The 10,919-nt window shown below is 34.7% G+C and overlaps 1 pseudogene across 1 annotated transcript; it reads right to left on the bottom strand.

Annotated features, from left to right (window-relative positions):
- Window positions 1-9,156: 9,156 nt before the first annotated feature.
- LOC307061789 (zinc finger protein 396-like) lies at window positions 9,157-10,171 on the bottom strand (annotated as a pseudogene). The gene has a single exon. The product of its transcript is annotated as a zinc finger protein 396-like (transcript).
- Between the last annotated feature and the right edge of the window lie 748 nt (window positions 10,172-10,919).

Here is a 10,919-nt window from a genome sequence, read left to right as displayed (position 1 = left end):
CATTAATACAAGCATTAACATGACAAGCTTGGAAGTCTCCTCAGTAGAATTTTTGAACTTAACAGCTTGTAAAGAATAACCACATTGGTATTTGTTCAAACATTTGTATATAATTACTAGATTTCCTAATTGAGTGTCTAGCTTTTTTAAATAACTGTGAAAATAATTCAGATGCATAAGGTTAAAGTGGAAAATTTTTTAAAAAACAGATTGAGAAAGATGTACAAATAATGTTTACTTACTAGTTGATTATTAGGAAGGGGATTATATGATTTCTGACCATAATTTATGTGATGAAAATAAAGGATCAAAATTCACTTAACTAGAAACTTTGTAGATGATTAAGGGAACATTACAATTAAGCTAGATACAAAAATATCATATTGTTTTGTGTGATATTTTTCCTTGGCAAGACCCATGACACAGTCAACTCATTTCAAGATTGGCGAGTAAGTTTCAGCAAGTTTGATAATAAGAAACTTAGGTTTCATCAAGGGCAAGAATTCCCCCTTCAAGCTAGGAAAACTGAAGTCAAAAATGTTTAAGTGACTTACTCAAAGTCCAGGAACTACTTAGTAGCAGAGTCAAGAGTACAGCACAGTTCTCCCGATGCCAGTGCTAGTCAGCAATGTTCCCACCACAGGCTGTTATCTTAAGCCTGAAAGAGTACAAATATCTTTAAGCTGATGGCTAAAAAGGATCCTTCAGAATAGATTGTTATACTTAAACTAAGCACTTCTTAATTATAGGTAAAGCATGTAACTTCCCGTGTTGCCAGCAGAAATCTCCGTTTTCTATCCTGAGACTCTCTTGGTGAATTATTCAGTTGTTAATTACAAGTACATTGATGCAACAGAACTCGTGTGTGGAGGGAGAGTTTTAGGAACCATAATCCGTTTGTAAGTGAGGCTTGAGGTTCTTTTCACATGGCAATTTACACAATAGTGGGAAAGATGGCAATTTTCCTTGTTAAACAGTGTGTATAGAGAGGTGTTGATGGAGATTTTTAAGGGAATTGAGCGATTCCAACCAGCTTCTTGTTGCTGAGCTCTTAGTCGAGGTGAGTAGACTGTGGAAGTTCTATTAGAATAGGTAGCTTCCCTGACCTTCCTGTCTCCTCTTTACCTAACCCCTGCTATCTCTCTCTTGCCTCTAAATCTTCTGATACACACCCCCCCTCACACACACACACACAACTCTCTCTTTTGCAGAGCTTTCTGCTCTTCTTTTCTGAGGTCAAAAGGCTATCATTCTCTCGCTCTGAACCAAATTGTCTATGTGAAGAGTGTGCAATTTTTACACTAGTTGCATTTCAAGGATGTGTGAAATCTTCCACAGAGTCTGGCCCAAGATCAGCAAGACTACTTTGTTGTCAGCTTGTTCACCATGATTGATCTTAAGGAGAATTTTCTTCTATCAGCCAGAGAGGAGGATCATTTGGCTGATTTATTATTATGGCTCATCACCTTGAAAGTTTCCTTAAAAGACCTTTCTGTGTGACATGTAATCTCCAACAGTGAATGTATTTTACATGACATCTGCAGTTTGATACATACCTGGAATATAAACTGTTTTAAGATTTTAGTTAATGTTCTACATTGCACAAATTGCTGTTTTAGCATTTATTGCTGGTCATATTTTTCTCTTTAGTTGCTTTGGGCCTAGCTAGGTGATGTGGCATGATCAGCTTACCTTTCTAACACAATTCAGATGAAATCTGTTGCACATTGTTTAATTTAAGGTCTTTCACATGGATAGAATGTATCTAAAATTATGTAGAAAATATGCAACTCTACAGAACTCAGACAAATTGAGTAGATGACCCGATCTTAAGAATAAATATTTCATCTCCCTCATAGACCAGCCATTATAACAATTCTCTTCAGGGCATTATATCAATTAAAATGCCTTAATATTTTTTATATTCTGTTATATAGTTTCATGTAAAGGGATGGTTGATAGTACATTTATATTAATCTGTTTTCACTTATTGCTATCAAAATACAGAAATTCTTTAAAAATAGTAAGACCTTATAAAAATTGTTACCAAAAGGCTGGTACATAAAAAAATTAACATAGATAATTAGAGCTTTTTAGCAGAAAGAAATTTTAGGAGGCTAACCTTCCTGTCACATGGATGGAGAAACTGAAGACCTAAATAAGTTCACACAGTGAGATATAGGACCACAGGTGCAATGCATATCTCTTCACTTATAACATTTAAATAATTTAATAAATTATACTATGAATAATATATATGCAGGTATAATATACACATATACATAAATATGTATATTTTTCATAGTATACGATATATATTATATATTATATACTTAATGTATTTTGGTATATATAAAATAAAATGTATATAGTATATAATTTAAAGTAATATATGTATATATATATAACTATAGGAACACAATTCACATTTCATGTATCATTCTCTTTTAATATATTCACATTGTACTAATATGCTATACAAAATGAATGTGTTTGGAAAGGGAACCCAAGTCCATTGGATAAGCATTATGTGAATATGGATACCTATTAGAAACAGCTTACCTCACTCTTTATTGTTTATTTCTAGTAAACATGTAACTCTTTACTAAATTGCTCAGACCATTTGTTAATGATTAATTAACAAAATAAGTGATACATTACAGGAAGGCAGACATTAACTAATAGTTTGAGCTCTTCAAGTTTTAATTATGCATTTTAAGTCATTTAAATCTAATTCTGGTATTCTACTGTATTTTAGTTGCAAAGTCAGTCTCAATTTCATTTCTAGCTATGTTTGCTTTGGTAAAAGAGTTTCAGGACTTAGAGTGTATCTATATTGAATATTAGTTGTTTAAACTTAATTTTAAAAATTTGATCTAAAATACCAGTGTGACTCAAACCACAATTCAATTAAAGTGAGTGCAAAAAAAAAAAGATACACTTTTGACCATTGATGGACCACTTTTTTCAAAAATGAAAGAAGAGAAAATTCAGTCACTCTTCCAAAAATCAAGAAAACACTGTACTTGTTATCCACATTTTCAAGATCATTCTATTATCTAATTATTTTTTGTCAGTTCTTAGACATCCAGAATATGTAGTCCATAAAAGACCTTTGTGGAAAGTTAAACCAAATCCATTTAGATTTGAAAGAACAAACCCATATCATTAAAAGGGAGAATTTGATAACATGGAGAGACATTCAAGAAGAAGGGTCAGGATACTTTGGTTCTACTCCTGACTTTGAAACTACAGAAATTTAATTAGCTGCCTTCACACATATTTTTCTTATGTTAAACTTCCATGAAAAAATGAATTAATCATATATACAATGGAATACTACTCAGTCATAAAAAGAAATGAAATTGGGTCATTTGTAGAGACATGGATGGACCTAGAGACTGTCATACAGAGTGAAGTAAGTCAGAAAGAGAAAAACAAATATCATATATTAATGCATATATGTGGAATCTAGAAAAATGGTACAGATGAATTGGTTTGCAAGGCAGAAATACAGACACAGATGTAGAGAACAAATGTATGGACACCAGGGGGGAAAGTGGGGGGGGTGGTTGTGGGATGAATTGGGAGATTGGGATTGACATGTATACACTAATATGTATAAAAGAGATAACTAATAAGAACCTGCTATATAAAAAATAAATAAAATAAAATTCAAAAACATGAGTTGATCAAACAGAACTAAGATTTATTCTATATTTCTTTTTTCATGTGATTTTAAAGCATAGTCTCAAAACCATAAAAATATTGGAAATAAGAAAATGTTTCACAACTAGGAGTTTTATTGTATACTCTTGCACAATAAGTATTTCATGAAATTTTATTAGACTACAGTACCTCTATTCTTTGGAAATTGTAGTTAAAACCAAGTTCAACATCATTTTAAAAATACACCAGATTACTGCATTTGACAATGTACAATCATAAATTTCAGCATTTATTGAAAAATCACTATACATTTCCAAAACCAAGAAATTGTGTTCTATGAACATGAAAAAAATTATCAGTAAATAGAGACAGAGGCTGAAAAAGACAGAAGGATGTAGTTGGGAGACAGGGACATTTAAGCACCTATTACAAATATGCTCAATTTTCTCAACATGTCAAAAAAATGAACATAATCAGAAAAAGGTGAAATGAAGTTGGCAAAGATTTCTCAATAGAAAAAGAAAAGAAAAAGTAGGTAAATTGGACTTCATCACCTTTCAAAATGCCCTTCTCTGAAAAACAATGTTAACAAAATGGTATTTATATTATTTAATTACAGTTTCAATTTAAAAATACTGTAGAGTATGTTAATAATTGACATTTTTAAATTTATTTTTTCTATAACAAATTTTTGCTAATATACATATATATTTTGATCTTCATAAAACTCAGGAACAGTTTACTTAGTATGAGCTTAATATGTTGCTTCTTTATAGCATCTTCTCTGTGTATTTTCATCTGTGAGTGGTGTGCAGAGTTGATACATTTTGGTCCACAAGGCAAGTTTGCTCTTATCTATACCATTGTGTGAAGCAGAAGTTCTTCAGTGTAAGATCTTATACCCTGAAAAATAGAGTACGTGAAGAATTTTAATATCCAAAATGATGGCTTCCAAATTATCCCTTGTTTCTGCCCTGCCTACAAAACTTAATTTGGAAGAGTTTCCCCCCAAAGTAATGCATCACACTACCAATTCACTCTTATTCCTTGCTTAATATTTTTTCAGAAAGTTTCATCTGCCAAAAGATGAAAGGTGAAGATGCAATGATCATCTGGCATCAGCATTTTTGGCTGATTGTAAAATGCATGGGCATGAAGTAGAGAAACACATGTCCAAAGTTCTGTTTGGTTCAGGTAGTGTTATTATAAATGTCTGGTAAAAGTGGGGCAGGAAATTTGAAAGTATAAAGTACATTTGACCGAATTTCAGACAGTACTGTTCTTGGATTTTGAGCAACCAATTTAGGTAATCTCTGATTTATTTAATTCCTCCCTGATTCTAATGGTAGGAAAATTCTAAGTCTTAGTCTCTGATACTCCTTCTTGAGTTTATCTCTTATTATATGTTGTCAGTGGGAAGTGTGTGAAAAAAAGCTGAAAAGATCTTTGGATGGATTTGCTGGCCAGACATGATTTTATGCTAGATATTGCATCACTTTTTACTGTTAAAAGCAAGACATTTATTTAAAATATTTATGCATCTTTGAGTTTAGTATATCATTATCAGTGAAAAATCTGTATTCTTTCAAGCTATTCTTGAAATCAAACTTTTCTCTATTTGTTTAAAATTCATCCTATACTATTCTGGTCCATGACGTTTCAATTTTATTTTATTTTATTTATTTATTTATAACTTTTCAGCTTTCTGATGCAATTGTAGAAGGAACCCTCATATGGAAAAGAATCACTATTTGGTTTAATAATATTAAAATTACATTATGAAAAGTTTCATACATATGTATTTCTTGTATTAAATTAAATGGGCTTGCAATGGCTAAAACATTCTGAATATATTACTTTAAAGAAATGTCTTGTCTTGCAGGTTTGAGTTAAATATGTACAAAATTTCTTTGGAATAAATTTGCAAAATAAGTGTCTTTGGCACAGAATTTTGGGTATTGGACCTAATCATAAATTAGTGAATAATGACTATTTTGCTGAAACATTGGTAATACTATTTAGCACTAATATGTCATGAACATTTTGGCAGGAGACAAGAATGACTGGTTTTGTTGAATCTAGTTTGAATTGATTTTTTACAAAATATCATCTTGATTTTCTTTTCCTATAATTATTTGTTTAGGTGATTTCACTCAAGTTTATTACAACAAAAAAATTGCATTAACAAAAATAAAATGACTTGTACTTATACAAATCTTGTTTCTTTGAGGAACCAAATGATATTGAAAATGCTTTCAATACTCTTGTTTCACATGATGTTCCATTTTGGATCATTCCTAACAAAGATTAAGTTTATTCAAAATAGACAAAAAGTGAAAACTGTGGTCATGATCTTTTCTGAATCCTAACATTGAGATAATCTGTCTACATAACTTTACAGTTTTTTACATCAACATAATTTTCCAAATTGAAAACCCGTTCTGAGAATTGCTGGGAATTTCTCAGGTTGACAAATGATGGAGAACAATTAATGTATAACTGGCCATGAGATTCATATGCACGGGCTCCATTTGGGGAAAGAAGGGCTTTAGCTGAAAAGGCCAACTGCTGCTTGCAATGCTGCATCTATGCCCTTTTTTTTTTTTTTTGCGGTACGCGGACCTCTCACTGTTGTGGCCTCTCCCATTACGGAGCACAGGCTCCGGATGCGCAGGCTCAGCGGCCATGGTTCACGGGCCCAGCCGTTCCGCGGCATGTGGGATCCTCCCGGACCGGGGCACAAACCCGTGTCCCCTGCATCGGCAGGCGGACTCTCAACCACTGCGCCACCAGGGAAGCCCCATCTATGCCCTTTTGAAAGAATAGCTACAGGGACAATTTCAAGTCTTCAGTTTTTATTAGGCTTGGATTCTGACGCTCCTCTTCATTCCCAGTCTGGTAGTTTGAAATTATGTTTTATCTTGTGTGTGTGTGTGTGTGTGTGTGTGTGTGTGTGTGTGTGTGTACATACATATATACATATACCTTCTATATGTATATCTGAGTATAATCATGATGCACTAGAATGGCTAATGATACAATTTGCTTAGGGGATGATTGTGATCACTTTCAAGTCTCACACACACAGAACAGACTGCAAGGCACACTTCAGTTTACAAACCTTTAGCCTTGAGTTTGTGCTTCATTTATGACACTGCTACTCCACCAAATGGTACAATGGCTCTGACCCAGATAACTAACTGTGGTGAAACCACATAGAGCAAGGATGTCTGGATTATGCAAAATCGGCATCCAAAGCATTCAGAAGGGAAATAACAACAGCAACAGTACGACGCCAGGCTCTTTTGGTACTAATCAAGTGTCTTGTTCATTGTTGCATTCAGTCTGCACAGCAGTTCTTTCTGGAGACATCATAGCTATCTGGCTACTCTATTTTATTTAAAGGACTAGATACTACAGACATCTTCTCATTCAGAAATGTTGAGTATTCTCCAGTTAATATTACCAGGTTAATAACTGCTTTTTCAGTCTTTCTGATCAAGCAAGAAGAGAAACATTTCATCCCTATGTTGCCAAGGTTCTCCCAAGTTCTGATAAGCAACTTGAATTTAAAATAGGTCTCCAAAGCCATGGATGAGGTTATATCATTTTTACAAACAGTTGCGCTTCCAGCCAGTCGGGGAATATTTTCTTTTTTTTTTTTTTTGACTCCTACATTTTTAATAAATGAAAAGGTACAAAGCTCAATATTTACTAGAGCTATGAGTATAATCACTATCAGAAAATTCTAAAATTAAAATTTGTGTTCACCTCTCCCCTTACTAATCTTATATTTATCAGTATTCTAACTAAGCAGAGCATGTAATCCCACTTTTGTCTCAGGAGTTACTCCAAGCACTAGATATGATTGGATTTTCTGATAATGAAATCTTCACACTTCATGAGGAACAAAGAAGTTCACCATGAGGCCTATCTTCTCTTCTAAGGACTTTCATTTCTCATGGTTGCCTCCATACTGGGTAATGGTGGCACCATGTGAGACACGATAATCCATGTATTCTTGTAATACATACAGAGTTTTATTAAGAATCCCTGGAAAGGGGGACATTATGTTATATACTGTCAGAATACTTTAAAAAAATACCAGTCATTTACTTTTTAAACAAGAGAATCTGATTGAATTAGATGTGGGTTAAACTCAATGGACTCTTCAAATTGAACTTTAGTGATTTTCTCATTTGTACAAGAGTATCAAAATCCAAGGTCTTAACATCATGATAAATTGTCTAGAAACTCATCTTACTAAGAATGCATAAGACCCTGAAAAGGTTGTCCTGTGACGCCTGAAACATGTTCACAGCTGATTTATGCCAGAACAGAAGCTATGAAGAACTCTGAAGGATAGTCATCAGCTGTTAAGGGTTCTCATTTCCAGGTAAGTACACTTTTCCATTATGTGCTGCACTTACCAGGTAACATCAGTCTTGTTTGGACAGTCTTTTCTTCATCTTCCTTATTTCTTTATGTTAAGCTGATCAACAAATTTATATAAGCACCCACAGATAACTGTTCTTTATTAGAACACTCATCATATTTAGGCCACTTCCTGAAGACATGTAGAGCAAATCTTAATGCTTTCATTGAGATATATCCAATATAAATTGTAAAGGAGATAATTTTTTTTCCTACACAGGAAATTACTTAGTATCATCAACAGTATGTATAGATGATATTATATATCAACTATACCTCAATTTAAAAATGTGAAACAAAACAAAACAGTATGTAGGTTCTCAGATTTTCATAAGAGATGAGTAAAGTCCCTTTACTCACCTGCTTCCTAACAATGACCCTGGACATTTCAGCTTAGGTCTTGAGGCACATATTCTTTTGGGTCTCCTCAATCTTATTCTCATATTTTGAATCTGGTAACAGAAAGTAAAACAGGAAATTTATTTTATTATTATTATTTTTGGCCACGCCGCATGGCTTGCAGGATCTTAGTTCCCTGATCAGGGATGAAACCCAGGCGTGCCGCAGTGAAAACATGGAGTGCTAACCACTGGACTGCCAGGGAATTCCCAGGACATTTTTTTTAACTGATTTAATCTTTGGTTTAATAACTCCAATGTTCTAGTAATGAAATGGAGAATACCCACTTATATACTAACTCACACATTCCTTCTCAACAGGGAAAATGTACTTGTCTAAAAAGGAACATACTAATTCATTATTTGTGTTAATAATGGAAACAGTAGAACATGTCTGAGAGTATCTTTTCAAGAGCCGCACTAGGGATGGAAATCCGATTTAAGCTTTAGAATCTCAAACATCTGAACTGACACTATTGAAAAGCAGAAAAGCAAACAATGCTGACAGAAAATATTCTACATTCTCTCCTGTGGCTTTTATAACCTTTGAAAGGAAACTGGTGCCCACTGAAACTACCGATTTATACTAAAGGAGTATTGGTGCCTTGTGTCTTCTCCCCTGTTGAAAAAGTTCTCAGTAAATGCTTTGACTCCCTCACAACGCTGATGGGACTTTTTCTCCAGCATGGTTTTTCCTATGTCTGAAAAGATTTGAGCTCTGACTAAAGGCTTTCCCACATTCATGACATTTGAAGGGTTTCTCCCCAGTGTGGATTCTTCAATGCTGATCAGGATTGCACTTCGGCTGAAAGCCTTTGCACACACATCATATGTATAAGGTTTCTCTCCACGGTGGATTCTCTGATGTCGATTAAGGGCTGAGCTCTGACTAAAGGCTTTCCCACATTCATCACAATTTTTTTTTTTCAAGGACGGTTTCCCTGTCTTCTTTCAAACTTTCTATCTTGTTCACAGGTTCCTCTAAATGTGAAACTCTGGGAAGCTTTCATTCGAAGAGTGTTAGAAACTTTGTAATGCAGTTCTTTGCCTGAAGAAGTCTTTTGCCTTGAAGCTGATTTCACATTTATAGTTCTGGTGTCTCTAACATTTTGTCTTAAGGTGTGAAGCTCCTTCGATGCCCACTGCAGTTGCTTTTTTGTGGATTTAAACTGGCTACGTGGTGTCTCCTAAGTGATTACACAAGTTGGTAGCTTCTTTGCAAGCATGTCCTCATTTCGTCCAAAAAAGACCTGTTCAGCTGCCCTGTCATGCTCTTTCTCCAGCTCCTCCAGCATCACCACGGCTTCCTCTCCACTCTCTGGTTGGTTCTCTTGAAGCCAGGCCTGCAGTTCCTCAGGCAACATGGCCAGGAACTGCTCTAGCACCAGCGGCTCCAGGATCTGCTCTTTGCTGTGCACCTCTGCCCTCAGCCACTGACAGCAAAGCTCGCGGAGCTGGCTCAGGGCCGCCTGGGGCCCAGGTGACTCCTCGTAGTGAAACTGCCTGAACCACTGGCAGTAGGTCTCTGAGCTGTAGTAGCTGCTCCAGTGGCGGCTGGAGACCATATTATGGGCCTGCCCTCCCTCTTCCAGCTTCATTACAAGAATGCAGTCAGGGTCCCCTGAAGTTTGTGGAAGGAGTTTTGATGTCTCTCTCAATTTTGCAGACATTTGGACTGGGAATAGCTCAGGACTGCTAGGCTTTAATCTTCAAGAAGGTGAAACTCTCCTTATGGACATTCCTCCAGCCTAGGAAGGATGATCCCACATTTTGGGGGAGAAGCCGGGGAAGCCAGGGAATATTTTCTTAATGTTACCTCCTATTCACAGCTTAAAACATGAATCAAAAAATCTTACTGTCCTAAAACTATCCAGAGCTATTCAAAATTATTATGAAAGTGAAGTTTATTTTAAATTAATTTTCCTTACCTTTTTATAGTGGCAGAATTTCAAAGACTATTTGCATTACACATTTCAAAATCAAGGCATTTTAAGATGTCTACTTACTTAGGATGTTTTACATATGAAATTTTGGCAAAAGAGATGGTGGTTAAATGTGTTCAACTCATTTATCCTATGATTTATTGGGAAGAAGTGATCACAGCACTCACAAATTAGTGAGAATTGGGCAGTTTGGCCTAAATCTACACCTGGTACAAAACTGAAAAACATATACATCTGTGTTTATTTAGGATAAGAAAATTATTATTTTAGATGTTCAATTAAATAAAAATTTTATAACTTAACTGTGAATACTTCACAAGAATTAAATTTCCACACTTAATAATTTAAAATATTACACTTGCAATTCTACTTTTGTAACTTCTATTAATCATTAATAATCCATTTAATAAAAGATTCTTAATGTTCAGCTCAGAAAATTTAAATAGGGCTCATAAACAAGTAGGATAATAGATAG

Source organism: Hyperoodon ampullatus (assembly GCF_949752795.1).
Source record: "Hyperoodon ampullatus genome assembly, chromosome: 13".
In the NCBI taxonomy this organism is placed as follows: Eukaryota; Metazoa; Chordata; class Mammalia; order Artiodactyla; family Ziphiidae; genus Hyperoodon; species Hyperoodon ampullatus.
Note: the sequence above shows the minus strand (reverse complement) of the source record. Positions and strands in the feature narration are given on the sequence as shown.